This window comes from Equus caballus, chromosome X (genome assembly GCF_041296265.1).
Source record: "Equus caballus isolate H_3958 breed thoroughbred chromosome X, TB-T2T, whole genome shotgun sequence".
In the NCBI taxonomy this organism is placed as follows: domain Eukaryota; kingdom Metazoa; phylum Chordata; class Mammalia; order Perissodactyla; family Equidae; genus Equus; species Equus caballus.
In genome coordinates, this window is record NC_091715.1 from 19,002,351 (window position 1) to 19,017,154 (window position 14,804).

The 14,804-nt window shown below is 41.0% G+C and overlaps 1 protein-coding gene, 1 long non-coding RNA gene and 1 other non-coding gene across 8 annotated transcripts in view; 1 reads left to right on the forward strand and 2 right to left on the reverse strand.

The window, feature by feature from the left end:
• Window positions 1-676: 676 nt before the first annotated feature.
• LOC111771683 (U6 spliceosomal RNA) lies at window positions 677-779 on the reverse strand. Its single transcript, XR_002805611.1, has one exon. It is a non-coding gene; the product is annotated as a U6 spliceosomal RNA (small nuclear RNA).
• A 10,881-nt stretch (window positions 780-11,660) lies between these two features.
• LOC111771578 (uncharacterized) lies at window positions 11,661-14,653 on the reverse strand. The gene is made up of 3 exons (XR_002805482.2): window positions 14,528-14,653; window positions 13,063-13,104; window positions 11,661-11,798 (listed from the first exon to the last, which is right to left on the reverse strand). It is a non-coding gene; the product is annotated as an uncharacterized lncRNA (long non-coding RNA).
• The window catches only part of ZFX (zinc finger protein X-linked), a 53,011-nt gene continuing 52,295 nt past the window's right edge, over window positions 14,089-14,804 (forward strand). The window contains exons 1-2 of one of the 6 annotated variants that reach the window (XM_070256816.1): window positions 14,109-14,209; window positions 14,688-14,767. The gene's annotated coding sequence lies outside the window, so the exon portion shown is untranslated. Of the gene's footprint in view, window positions 14,210-14,292; window positions 14,768-14,804 lie in introns of those variants that run through there. The other 5 variants (XM_070256817.1, XM_023633988.2, XM_023633990.2 and 2 more) reach the window with 5 other exon arrangements.

The following is a 14,804-nucleotide window of genomic DNA, read 5'->3' on the forward strand; positions in this document are numbered from 1 at the left end:
TTAAAATGTATATACTTAAAATATATGTTAGAAGTAGAAAAATATTGTAGTTTAATATCAAATGACATGAAATGTGGTTATTTATGAACTTTTATTTGGCTTCCTGTGAAGCTTGAGTTTCACATCCAGTTATTTTCTTACATTTTATTTTTACTAAATCGGACAATTCCAATTCACAATTATATGTTGCCAGAAATGGCAGCAAGTGTTTGGTAAGTGGGTCAGAGACTTTTGTATATTGGATGGAACAAGGACCCATAAATTGAGAAGTCCTTTCTTCCATTCAGTGCTGCCCCTAGAGACTCGGTGGATGAACGATGAAACTCAAATTCTGCAAGGCTGAATGTTTCACCTAGGAGTGTGGGTCTCACTGGGGCAGTACCATGGGTCTGCTTTGAAAACACCTGGGGCTATTTTGGTTGTTACAGTGATTGACAGGAATCCCCTGGCAGGGATCTCCTGGCAGTTAGTGGGCAGGAGCCAAGAATGTCATATGTCCTTCAATGCATGTGACTTTCTTACAAGGATGAATTTTCCTACATCTTACCCAATTTTCAAATGTCCCCTTAGACATTCATGTGTATGAAAAACCTATTTGTAATTATCTGAGCCTAAACCTAACCTCATTTCACACGTAAAGTCAAAGTACTTTTTTCCTTTTCTAAAATTTATTTTAAAAAATATAGTATGCTTTTGCAAATTTGTATGTCACTCTTCTGGGGCCATGCTTATCTTCTCTGTATAATTCCAGTTTTAGTGTATTGCTGCCGGAGTGAGCATAACTCAGGGTATTTTTGCATGGTTTTAATATCCTGGAATTTTCCAGGAACAGAACTACTGTGTAAATTGAAAGGAGTGTGTGTTGTTTTGTTTGGAACTTTACCAAGAATGGTTTAATGTTTTAGAAAATCACACAGATGACATCAATGCCATTTATGGGCTGTGCTGGATATCTTCCATTTGCCCTTCCAGATTCACTCCACCCTCTCTACCTCCTCTGCGCCCTGGGAAGGGACTGTATCAACAGATTTCCTTGCCCTCCAGCTTCTGGGTCGGTTCACTCAATAGAAAGCATGGGCAGGAGATCTGGAAGGTGAAGGGAGAATGAGCTATGCTACCTGAAATGACCATCAGGAACTAGATGTTATCTGATCCATGGAAACATAAAATTGGATATGACGACAGTATTCCATTAGAAAACGATAATGTTACATACATAGTCGAGCCCAGCTGGTCAGAACGCACAAGTCAACTGCATGAAGAGGAGTTTTAAACTCCCATGGGACTTGCTCCCACTGATTTACTTCTCCCTTAACCCACATTTATGGCTTCCCAGAGAGTTCTTTATAATGGGTTAACAGAAAAAGAGCACAGGCCTGGTTTATGCACAGTTTGCTGGCACCAGCTAAAAATGAATAATAGCTGCATTTTAGCCCCCAAAAGACAGTGGTGAAGGAATATATATTCTTAGGGGCAAAACTCTGGGCAGTGTATCTTATTGTCCATTTCATGTGGAAAGAGAGATGATCTATTTTCTCTCTGGGCATAATATTGTTGGGAGATACAGTCTGTCACAGCCTAGAGTGTCCTTACGTGTTCTTGTTTCGTGTGCCAAGAATGCAAGGAAGTTACCTGGGCCATTCTCAGGGCTGTATTTGCAGGGAGCTCCCTTGAGGGATGAGGTGATAGCTCCTTCCGGGATAAAGAGCAGGCTTACTATAAAAGATGTGAATTCCCCAAGGCCAGTGTTCCCCAGCTGTCAAATGTGCATTGTGTATACAGTGTGTCCCCCTGGGACCCTCCGCATGGGCCCTGTGGGTCTTGGGGACTGGGGAACCCATGCAAATAGGCTGATGATGCTCATGCTGCTTACTGTGCTGCTGACATCCAGGAAATGGTAGCAGGCTAACTCATTAGCTTGTAAGTAGGAGAAAATCCCACATCCCCACAAATGTTTGGTATATACTTTACAGCTGGTTTTACGAGCCTTTTGGCTATTATGTGACTTGTCCCTGATTGTGCATTGAGGGGTGCAATTTGGAATTATTCCTCTGTAGTTTTGGTCCTTTAGGGAAAAATTTTTCCACTTTTCTGTTTGAATGACTTTTTTCTTTGTTCAGGCAAAATTCCACTGGCAGAGGTGTCACGGCACATCTGTTGGAAAAAACAGGTAAGTTTTAACGATTTCATGAAACTTTTCACAAAGTTTCATAGCAAACAGTACTAAGAACTAGGGGTGAATCGATTGCCAATATAATAAGGCAGAAATTCAAACATTTATTATGTTTTCTCTATTCACACAGTAGATGGATAATACTACATGCTCATATTCTGATTGTTTATAATTCTATTTTGCCCCTTTCCTTTCCGTAGTAAGTTTTAATATTTTTAGGTCTCTATTTCTCTTAGTTCTAAATAATGGAATTTCAGCATGTGGTCTGGAAAACCACAGACCCCCCTAACGGCTGGTGTAAGAAATCCCAGCAACAGTATAAGAAGATGATTTTCTGGTTTCTTAAAACGTCCTTGAAAATGTTATTTCTAACAAAAGGGATCTTGTAAGATATCTGGAACTCAGAACTTATGGCTTGTTTTGTGAATGTAACCTTGGCCTTAAAAAGCTTGTAACTCTTGTTGTTTGTGTTACTTAATAATGTGTTTCCCTGGTAATGATATTTAAATTGACATCTCCATGTCCTAAAAACTATGAATACCTATGAGTTTTCTTCAATAGACAAGTGAATTGAAAATATATGTACACACAGCAACTTGTATGCAAATGTTTACAGCAGCTTTATTCATCAAAAACTGGAAACAACCAGATATCCTTCAACAGGTGAACGGATAAACAAACTGGTATATGCATACAGTGGAATACTAGTCAGCAGTAAGAAGGAAAGATCTATTGATTGACTCGACAACATGAATGAATCTTTTTTTTGTGGTAAAATATACGTAACATAAACATGGATGAATTTTTCTTTTTTTCTTTCTTTTTTTTTTTTTCTTTGCTGAGGAAGATTAGCCCTGAGCTAACATCCATGCCAATCTTTCTCTATTTTTTAGTATGTGGGCTGCCAGCTCAGCATGGCCACTAATAGAGTGGTGTAGGTCCGCGCCTGAGAACTGAACCTGGTCCTCTCAAATGGAGCATACTGAACTTAACCGCTAGGCCACTGGGGCCAATCTAAACATGGAAGAATCTTAAATGCATTTTGCCAAGTGAAAGAAACCAGACTGCAAAGACCCAATAGTATAGTATGATTCCATTCACATGACACTTTGAAAAAGGCAAAACTATAGAGATGTGTATTAGTTTCCTATTGCTGCTATAAAAAATTACCACAAACTTAGTGACTTACAACAATACAAATTTCTTCTCTTATAGTTCTGGAGGCCAGAAAGTCTGAAATCAGTTTCACTGGGCTAAAGTCAAGGTGTTGCAGAGCTGGTTCCTTCTGGAGGTTCTAGGGAAGCATTCGTTTCCATGACTTTTCTAGCTTCTGGAGGTCACCTGTATTCCTCAGCTTTGTGACTCCTTTTTCACATTACTCCAGCCTCTTGCTTCCATCCTCATATCTCTTACTACCTCCTTTGACTTTCTTGCTGCCCTCTTTTAAGGGCCCTTGTGATTACATTTAGGGCCTACTTGCATAATCCAGGATAATCTCCCCATCATGAGATCCTTGACTTAATCACACCTGCAAAGTCCCTTTTGCCATATGATGTGACATTCCCCAGTTTGGGGGGATTAGGACATGGATATCTTTTGGGGTCATTATTCAGTCTACCACAGGACAGAAAGCAGATCAGTGGTTGCCAGGGATGGGGGAGAGGGAAGGGTTGAGTAACATAATGGGCTGCAAAGGGTGGTGGTGGATTCATGACTCTACAGTTGTCAAAACCCATAGAGCGGTACACCACCGAGAACGACTTTACTGTACGCAAAATTTTAAAAAATCAACCCAATTGTCAGTGATCCCAGTGTAGACTGCAGATTGTGACAAAAGAATCTAATTGTATTAGAAAACGTATGATATAACTTCACTGAAGAGGATAGGAGAAAAAATTGCTAAGTAACTTTGAAAAACAATGTTTTAAAGTATAGAATAAATGTCATGAGGATGTAATGTACAGCATGATGACTGTAATTAATAATACTGTATTATATATTTGAAAGTTGCTAAGAGAGTAGATCGTATAAGTTCTCAACACAAGAAAAAAATTCTGTAACTATGTATGGCGATGGATGTTAACTAGACTTGTGGTGATCATTTCACAGTGTACACAAGTATTGAATCATTATGTTGTACACCTAAAATTAACATAACATTGTATGTCAATATACCTCAATAAAAAAAGAAACAGTATTTTGACTAGACAATAGAGTTAAAAAGAAAAACAGTGATTTAACTAGATAATGACAGAAAGAACTGTACATAAATACTCTACCTGGTAGATACAGAGATATAGAGATGCATGTTTACATAGGGTAGTGTACTTAGATATATTTCCTGGCTCTGATTGCTGAGATGGCCTAGAAGCAGTGACATCCCTGAAGTCATGAGCACAGCTTGCATCCAGATCTTTGTTTCTAAATACCATTCTCCAATAAACAGGACCAGGGCTCCTTCAAGAAATGGCTGATTCTAGGGCTGGGGCAGAGAAGATACAAGAAGAGTGCAGAACATCTAGTAGGACCAGAAGAAAAGGACAATAGGAGCCTGCACCGGCCTCTCCAGACCCCTGCTGTGAGTCAAATGCTGTGATATACATATTCTGACTTCCATGCTCTTGCTCTAGTGTGTCCTTTCTCTGTAACAAACTGTAGATTTGTAAGCTTCGTCATTTTGGGTCCTATGAGTCTTCTTTAGCAATTGAACCCCGTTTAAGTGCCACCGTCAGAGAAGCTATGTTTTAATTTTTGTAAATGTTGCATGAGCACTAGGGAAAAAAAAGGTATATTGTCTAGTGTATATGTTTCTTTCCAGGAAATTATTAAGCAAGACTTATTAATCATATTATTAAGTGATTATCCTTCATATTTGGCTTTATACATCTCAATGTCACTTTTTTAATGTCAAATTCTACAAAATTTAAGTATTTTCATCTTTGATTTCTCTTCACTTGCATTTGTTTTATATATTTCCCCTTCCTTCCCATTAATCTTTTTGTTTCATTTTGTGCTTCGTTTAAATAACATAAAATTGAATTCTTTTTTTTTTTGGAGGAAGATTAGCCCTGAGCTAACTACTGTGAATCCTCCTCTTTATGCTGAGGAAGACTGGCCCTGAGCCAACATCCATGCCCATCTTCCTCTACTTTATACGAGGGACACCTGCCACAGCATGGCTTGCCAAGCGGTGCCACGTCTGCATGTGGGATCCGAACTGGTGAACCCCAGGCCGCGGAAGTGGAACGTGTGAACTTAACTGCTGTGCCACCAGGCTGGCCCCTAAAATTGAATTCTTAATCTAATTTATAAGTCTTAATTTTTAATAGGGGAGTAGATTCCATTTACATTTATCATGATCACTAATGCATTTGTTTTATCATTCATGTCATATTTTCCTATACTATTGTTAATGTTTCCTTATCATTTTTTATCTCTTTTATGATTTTTTAACTTGTTTGTTTTTCCCTTTTGAGTGTTTGCTTTTATCTTCTTCATTTCTTCGGAAGGCGTGTATATTCCTTTTGATACTGGTAAGTGTGACCTTTAAGTTTTTCAAAAGCATTCTATGGGTCTGGGGAAAGGTAATATACACAGTATTTCAGTAGCAAGAAAGCTGTCAACAACCATTAGGGTCATGTTAAAGGGATTCAGGAGCCAATTTAAAGAAGTTCCCACTAGCCACAGTTGGGATAATTTGAACATCAATAAAAATAATTGCAGTGGGTTGAAACACATGGAATATGTTTGAATCATGAGTTTATAATCTGCCAAAGAAACTTATTTTTCACCTTTAAAAAGACCTGATGGACGTAGCGGACTTCCAAAATGGTGGGGCGAGGAGAGTGGTAGACACTCTCCCCAGTGAAACAACCATTTAACTGGTGAAAATTATTTTAAAAACCCAACCATTTAAAGTCTCTGGAATTTGTCCTAAGGACATATAGCAAATAGAGAAACATTTATTCAAGAAAATCTACTACCAAACCTTATTAAGAACAATGGGAGTCTGTGGCATTTGAGCCGCAAACTGCTTCCCACCGCCTAGCTCAGTGTGACGGAAGCCCTACTCTGGGAAGATACAGCCAAGAAGATGTGGCTCCCTTTCCTCCTAGCTCCCAGTCTAGGGCTATGGTTTCACTCCGGGAAGGGCAGGCCATCAGCATCTCTCATGACCGCTAGCGCTGTGTTGCAGAAGCTGCGTCCAGGCAGGTGCAGGGCAGAGGACTGGAGCTCCCTTCCCCTGCCCAGCCTCCACAGTAGGACAGAAGTTCTACTACACGTGCGACAGGCTGTAGTACTGGGCCCCGATCACTCCTGCTCCAGCTTGCTCAGAGGGCAGAGGTTCCAGATCCAGAGGAGCAAGACGAGAAGACCAGGGACTACCATCCCTGCCCAGTTACCCTCCTGTAGAGCAGCTGTGTCACTCAGGGAGAAGTGGGCCACCATCCTCCCCTCCTCCCCAGCTCGAGTCTAGTAGTGCAGAGGTCCTCTTACAACTTGGAAATGTGCCTGTCACACAGTTTTGTGTTTAATATTTGTTCGCTATTATCATGAAAGACAATTTGGCAGAGTGTACGAATTTTTGGTTACAATCTTTTTCTCTAAAAAGTCTAGCTGTTGCTCCATTTTCTTCTGAAAGCGGATGCTGCAGAGAAGTCTGAAACCAAAGTCACTTTGTGGCCTTACAGCATAGTGGTGAAGAGCTCTGCTCTGACTGCCTTGGTTTATATCCTGGCTCTTCAACCTCGACTAGATGTGTGACCTTGACCTCTCTAATCCATGCTGTCTCATCATCTGTAAGGTGGGGCAACTCATAGACCTCCCTGTCCTGGACCCTTTGCATTTGTTGGCCAAACCATCCTTGCTCTCTTTTGTATGTTTACTTTTTCTCACGCCAACCTTTTAATTCTGGCGGGACTTCTAATCAGAGTACCGGCGGCCCCTGGCCAATTATCTTACTCCATCCTCTTGGCCACTGTGATGGATCCCAGGGCGAGCACAGGCACAAAAACAACTGGAGCCCTTCTGTGGCGAAACCAGAAGAGAGACTCTCTCTTTCTTCCGCGGTTACTGAGCTAGGATAACGTGAGCCCTGAGCTGCCTGTGCTGCGTCTGGAGGAAGCCGGTCTGCTACCACGGGGAATGAAAGAGCTGAGGCAGCTGGAGAGCAAAGGCATCCCGACAGAATCGCTTGAGTTCCCGAATCCGGTCAACGGAAAGGCCAGCACCCCCACTTGATTGGAATGCCGTGAGGTCTAAAGGAGAGAATTCACGTCAAACACCAAGTAGCGTGCCGAACACCAGGTCAGCCCTCAACACGGGATGCTTTCTTTTCTCCTGTCTTACTGATTGCAGGGTTTTTTCCCCCTTGTCGTTAAAAATGGTTGCCAAATGTGTCTGTGTGTAGGTCGTGAATTTTCCCTGAAATGGGGTAAGTTCTTTCCGTCTGCAGATAGAGATCTTCTGAAGCTTAGGAAAATCTTTTTCTGAAATATCTTTCATTATTGCATCTCTTGGCTAGGAACAGCAAGTACCTGTGTGCTGGAGTCATTCTCCCTTCTCCCTATCTGTCATCTCTCTGGTCATTTTCTCTCTCCTCCACTTCTGAATGTTGAGTTCCTTGGGGCATGGACGTGGGTGGTGGCATTAATCCCAAGAGCGGTTGAGTCCCGTTCTTCTCCCAACACTCCTGGGCCACATAAGGCCCAGAGCAGGACTCTAAGCCACTGGCTGCCACAAGCCCAGCCCCTTTATGTGGGAAGGTTTCTGAGGCAATGGGTTTCTGCCCTTTCCCCGTCCCATTGTGTTTCTGGCAGCAGCGCTGGCAGGTACGCGCTCTACTGCGACTTCTCGGTCACAGACTCGTCGCAAAGCCCGCGGGGAGAGCAACAGCTCTGCAGGATCCCAGGAACCCCTGCTGCTCAGAACAGGGCGTCGGCCTCGCCTGGGAGCCTGTTGGAAATGCAGAGTCTCAGGCTCCATCCTGGACCCACCGCACCCGAAGGAACTTTTTCACAACATCCTGGGGGGATTTGTGTGCTCGTTAACGTTTGAGAAGCTCCGTTCCAGAGCGCAGGCTCAGTTTAACCTTTTTATTCATAATCCATTTTAAAAATCTGCCCGTGAAGTCATTCTTTACAGCAAAAATTCCCCAGATCCTCACCAGACCAGATCATGTAACGCTCTGACTCTCTTTACTACCCACTTCACTTTCGTGTGCATTTTCCCCTTAGTATAATAGTATGACCATAAGGTGGGGGCTCCATTGCCAGGGCACCAAGGAGTCTTACATCCATGATTCACACTTTAGTTAAAACTTAATTTTACTTGTTCAGATTCCTGCTGTGTCCTTGGCTTGCCTCACCTTTGGGAGAATTACGAAACTTTCCACATTTCTGCCAGCTGCTTCTTCCTGTTTTGTTCTCAATTTGGGGTGTTTGTTTCTATTTGCTTGATGTCTGTATGCAAAAACAAGCAAAAAATATTTGTGCTTCTTGTAAACACAGAGCACAATTCAAATTTGTTCCATATGAAATTCTCTGATGAGGAATTCTTACGTCCTGTATTTGGTGAGAATATTTTTGCTTTAAACTGTAGTGTTGAATTATCACTTCTTTTAGCATATTCATTTAACATATTTTGGGGTAAAAAGTCATTACGTCATTGAAAAGAAGTCTTTGTTCACAACGTGGTAGATTTTTCAAGAGCTCCTTTAGCAAATATTGCTAACTGAAAGGTCATTCTGTAAGGTAGTTATGTTCTTGGCAAAAATGAAAAAGTATGAGCACATCAGGAGTTGGCCAAGGAATGGGGAATTGGGAATTCTCTTCTTCTGCTGGAGGAATGTATATTAGTATAGTCATTTTGGAGAGGAATATTGAAAATGTGCCATATCCAGCAATTTTACTTCTTTATACTGCAAGAGAAACTCTTATAAATGTGGGCAAAGATGCATTGGCCAGGATGTACTAATATTTCTTAAAGTATCATTGGTGTGTGGCCCACTCGTATCGCCTGGGCTCCTAGTTAAACTGCAGATTCCTCAGCCCTATCCCATCCCTACTAAAAATCAGAATTTCTAGGAGGTGAGGCTCAGGAATCCACATCTTTAGCAAGGTGTTCCCTTGCAAATTGAAAACCATTGCTGCTTCTTAATCATAAGTGGTCTAGTTTTATTTATTTCATTGCTTAATTATGCTAATTGTTTTATTTTTTTTTAAAGGTTGGCACCTGAGCTAACATCTGTTCCCAATCTTTTTTTTTCTTCTCCCCAAAGCCCCCCAGTATATAGTTGTATATTCTAGTTGTCGGGTCCTTCTGGTTGTGCTATGTGGGACGCCGCCTCAGCATGGCTTGATGAGTGGTGCTAGGTCCGCGCCCAGGATCTGATCCAGTAAAACCCTGCGATGCTGAAGCGGAGCGCTCCTGGGGCCGGCTCCTATGCTAATTGTTTTGAAAATAAGTGGTGTATGGTCCACAGAAAAGTGAGAAAGGAAACCACTAGTATCTGTAATGCTTGCCCCACTCCAAAGATTCTTTGAAATTTGAAGGCAATTTTTTCTTTGTATGTTTATTTATTTTTTATTTTTTTGGTTTTTGAACTTGTTAAGGAAAATTTCTAACGTATACCCAAAGAGAATAATAAATCAAATCCTCATGTACCCATCATCCAGCTTCAACAACTGTCTGCTCATGGCCAATCTTGTTTTATTTATATCCCCCACCCTCTTCACCCTCAACCCCTGTTCCGCCCTCACCCTTCTGTTTTGAAGGCCATCTCTGAGAGTGTATTATTTTATCTGTAAATATTTTGATAATATATCTCTAAAAGATAAGGACTCTTTTTAAGGTATAACCACGTCATCATGGCACCTAAACCAAATTAACAATAATTTGTTTATGTCAGCATATATCCAGTTAGTGTTGACAACAATCTGGTCAGTGTTCACATTTCTCCAGTTGTCTCATCATTTTTTTATGCTTGTTTGTTTGAATCAAGATTGAAACAAAGTTCATACACTGCAATTGATTGATATGTCTTTTAACTCTTTTCTCATCTATTGGCTTCCCCTCTGATTTTTTTTCCTATAATTTATTTGTTGAAAGAAGCAGGTCCCATAGGGTTTCCCACCATCTGGATTTTGTCGATTGCATCCCTGTGGTATCATTGATATGTTTCTCTGTCCCCTGTATTTCCTGTCATTTGGCAATTAGAGTTAGAGGGTTGATCAGGTTCAGTTTTGGTTTTCTTGGCTAGTGGCACTGTGTATTTCCATCATGAGACATGTCTGGTTGTCACTCTGGTTAGCAGTCATTGATGATAATTGCCTAGATCCATTCACTCATTAGAGGTTGCAAACTGGTGATATTCTAATTCTATCAAGCCTTCTTCATGTATTAGTAGGAACACTTCTATTAAAAGAAAATTCCCTTCATGAGCTATTTGTTTAGCCTAAGGAACAGTTCATACAGGATAAGTGCCTGATCTTTCCCTTTACTAGTTTTCAAAATAATGAGTTGATTCTCTAATATTCTCCAAGGGTGATTACTTTTTAAAAATCAAGATATAATTCAGATGCTATAAAATTTACCCTTTTAAAGTATACAATTCACTAGTTTCTAGTATATTCATAAAGCTGTGCAACCATCACCACTAGTCAATCATTTTTAAAAGTCTAATTATAAACTCATGAACATACTTGATGTGTTTCAATGCATAGCAATTATTCTTTTTGACATTCAAATTTTTCATCTTTAGCCAACTGGAGCCTCTTTAAGCTGGCTCCTGAGACCTTTTGACACACCCCTAGTAAGCTTTGACACTTTCTTTTCGTGCTTTCTGTTATAAGGAGATATTCCTGGTTCATCTTGTACTTTTCTGCTCCAGCCCAGGAATCAGTCATTTCTCCCAGAAATCTTGGTTCCTTTAGTGGAAAATTGTATATATAGAGGGCCCAGTCTGGGCAGCCGGGGTGCTCCTTATTGTTAATCACTGTTTCCAGTCCTCACATATTGATTTTTACCTCTTTTAGGAGCTAGTTTGTTTGCTGTGTCCTGTGATTCATAATCCACGAGGCAGAATTTGGCTATTGGTGATTTTCAGGAATTAAACAATGTCTTATTCAACTAATGACCCATGTGAAAAATACTGTTTGAAAATCACCTATTTGTCAGTTATTGTTAATTTTAAAATTATTTCCCTTGGGGAGGGTGTGTGGCTTAAAGACTCAGATTAAAGATTCTTACTCGGCCTTAATTACAGCCTGCTGAAGTCCAACATGATGCAATTTGCTCATGTTACAATAAGTATGAGATAACTTAAGTATCAAATATCAGATAAATGGTTAATTTTTATACGGTGTACGTAGTTCAATAAAACTAGGGCCTTTCTAGGGGAAAGTAAATATTTTGTAACCTTTGGGATATAAAATAATGAATTACCACAACTTTATTCAAAAAGGTCTATATTTTCTCATAAGCCAATAATTTATTGTTTCCTATTTGGATTTCCATCAGTCAGTGATGTGGAGTGAAAAATCAACAGTTTCTTTTCTTTTCTTCTTCTTCCGTTTTCTTTTCTTCCTTTTTGTTTTTAACAGCTTGTTTTCGGACTAATCTTTCTCTGGAAAAATGATCGAAAGGCCTTGCATTATTTCTGGCTCAAGGACCTATAAACATGTCAGAGATCTTTAGTTAAGTTACTACAACACTGTCAAAACCTTGAGTAGATGCTTTTAACTATCTGTAATAGCTCTGAAGGAACAAATAAATTTTAACACATAACCAAAATCCCTTTGACTGCTTTGAAACCATCTATTTTGTATTCACAGCATATGCCTTTGAAATGTTCTGCTCTCAATCTCCTTAAATAAAATTTCCGTTTATTGTGTGTTTATTTAAGTGAGAAATGAAAGCACTTAAGAATGTTGTTATTCTGCCATAGACAGACAGCCTACTTATTCAGTTCCCCAAGGCCAAGCACATCTTTTTACTCCCTGTGCCCAGAATTCTGTAAGTCCCTGACACTAAAACGATGAACGAAAGTATCAATGCAAGATAGGCTGTAGTAGGTCATTTAAGGGCCAGGTGTCGGGTGCTTAATCACCCAGTGCTTGATTACCAAACGCTTTCAGTGATCTTAGGTGTTCTCAAGGTCCTATCATGAAGCTTTTCATAAACTGTATTTTGTATTTTATTATAACATTTAATGATTTCTGATCTCTGCTCTTCACACTTCCTTTGCACCTTCACTTTATCATGAGTATTTTATATTGTGTGCTTCTAGTAAAATGATTTTTATCATACTGTTTTTTACGGCCTTCCATAAATGGATTTGAAGTACAACTTAACTTTCCCTTTTGTGAAAACTCAAAGAAAAGTATAGTTGACCTCATCTGTACAATCATCTATAGAATAATCTTTTTTGGACTTCAGTAAAGTTTTATCCAAAATAATTAATAGAACTAGGCCATCCTTTCCTTGTTTCCCATCAAAGTTAACAGTCTCTTTATGTATGAAAAGCAATGGCAAAGGGCTCTTTAAAAATATCAATCCCTAAACGACTCCTGGTCTTTTAAATTGAAGAAACATCTTTTTTGCTTATGCTTCTTGACACGCTTTTCTTAAGTGCTTTATACTGGTGGACTTAGAAGTATTTGTTGGTAGTTATGGAAGAACTAACAAGAACGCTGACATTAGGTTTTTGTGTTCATGCTGTTTACAGTTGCATGGATGATGAGACTCCATTCCTGACATACCATAGCATTAAACCGAGGCCCTTGGAAAGTACTTAAAACGCTGGTCATCAAATTTTAAAAATTATATTAGTGTGGGTATGCAAACTATTTTTCATTTTTTTTACTTGAATAAATATTAGTTTTATTTACCTTTCTGTGAATACAGTCTACATCACAGCCCAATGGAACTTTCTATAAACAAGGAAGACATGTTGTCATTTGTCATTTTTGAAAGGAAATTTAATCGCTTGAAAAAAACAATCAAAGCTAAAACCTTGAGAGAAAAATTACCATCCAGTACATTCTCAGGGATTTCTTCTTGCTATACCTTTGTTTTTCCTTTTTGAAAGCATTTTATAATTGTAAGATGTCTGAGGAAAAGGACAGCTTGCATTCTGGGAGTTTTAAAAGTTATGACAGGAAACTAAAATACACGTCCTCTGTATTTAAAGGCATTTCACACCAATATGCTATTTGTTTTATAACTTTCGTGTTTTTTACTGTCTAAAAATGTCTTTAACATTTAGTGAACTGAAGAAATAAAGCGTCAGAGTCCAGATTAATGTAAAGACTACACTATTTAACGTTTAACTAGGAACTTTTAAACATAGTTTGGGTCCCAAGTTCAGTATGGAAAGAGCTTAAAAATTTAAACTAATGAAAACGCAAAATACACATTTTTGGAGTTGATAAACGCTTTGTTTAATCAAATAGCTATTTTTCCTTCTCTCCTAAGTCTTTTTAAACTTTAAAAGGATTAAGTAGTTTGTAAAAAAGAATCCATACCCCATTCTGCTACCTCTCTATTTATTAATGTGAAAAAAATCATTATGAAACAATTACACAAGACCTACATTTCATAGGCTCCTAAACTCTGAAACACAGATATATAGAAAATATATCAAAAATTCCTGCTTATTGCAATGTGCGAAACGAGTTTCAAAATGTAACCCTCTTCCTCATTTTTCCCCGCAAACTAATAAAATCAGTTAGGTTCTCTGACTGAACGCTTATTAAAAAAAAATCCAAAAACCTGTTTGGTAGTTGCTGCAGGATAACCCTTCTCCCCCTTCTCTCGCCCATACACCCATTTAGACTGGCAAGCCTATTTTCATTTTATTTCAAAGTTTTTTTTTTTTTTTTTTTTTAAAGCAAAGGCAGGGGACGGCGGGGGTTGCTAAATTTATCTTCTTCTCCAGCCACCGGGATGAAGAAAACACATTTACTGCGGGCGGGGGTCTGAGGGCCTGCAAACAACTCGAGCAGGCGCCTCGGCCAGGACCGGCGCGGAGAGGCGGTAGATCGCCGGGGAGGGCCCGGGGGGCGGCCGCGGCCCACGGGAGATGGTGGGGGGCGGCCGGGCCGGGGCTGGGAAGGGCCGCCTGCCTCTCCGCGGGGTCGCCGGACCGCGGCCCCGCGCAGCCTTTACGGCCGAAGCGGCGGCAGAGGCGCGTGTGTAGCGGCGGCGGCGGCGGGCGGGAGCGCGGAGGAGGTGGAAAGAAGGGGGGCGCTGTCACGGAGACTCCGGCCGCCGGAGACCCCGCCGCAGCGAGGCCACTGGGCTCCCCGGTCGCGGGCGGGAGCGGTGCCGAGCCGGGGCTCCAGGGGTACACACCGGGCGGAGGAGGGGGCCTATCTACCCTTCCGCATTTTCCTGGGTCTCTCTCCCGGGCGGTGACGTGACGTGCTGACGGCGGGCCCGTGCCGGGGAGCTGGGCCGCTTTTTGTCAGCTCCGAGCTCGGCCCCTCCTCCCTCCCTCCTCCCGCCCCACCAGCCGGAGCCCGGCCCAGTGCTCCAGAGAAAGGCCGGCCTGCAGCACCCGCCACCGTCGCCGACCGCCCGCACGCCCGTCCGGTGAGTTTCGGGCGCCGCCGCGGCCGCGGGGCCTAGC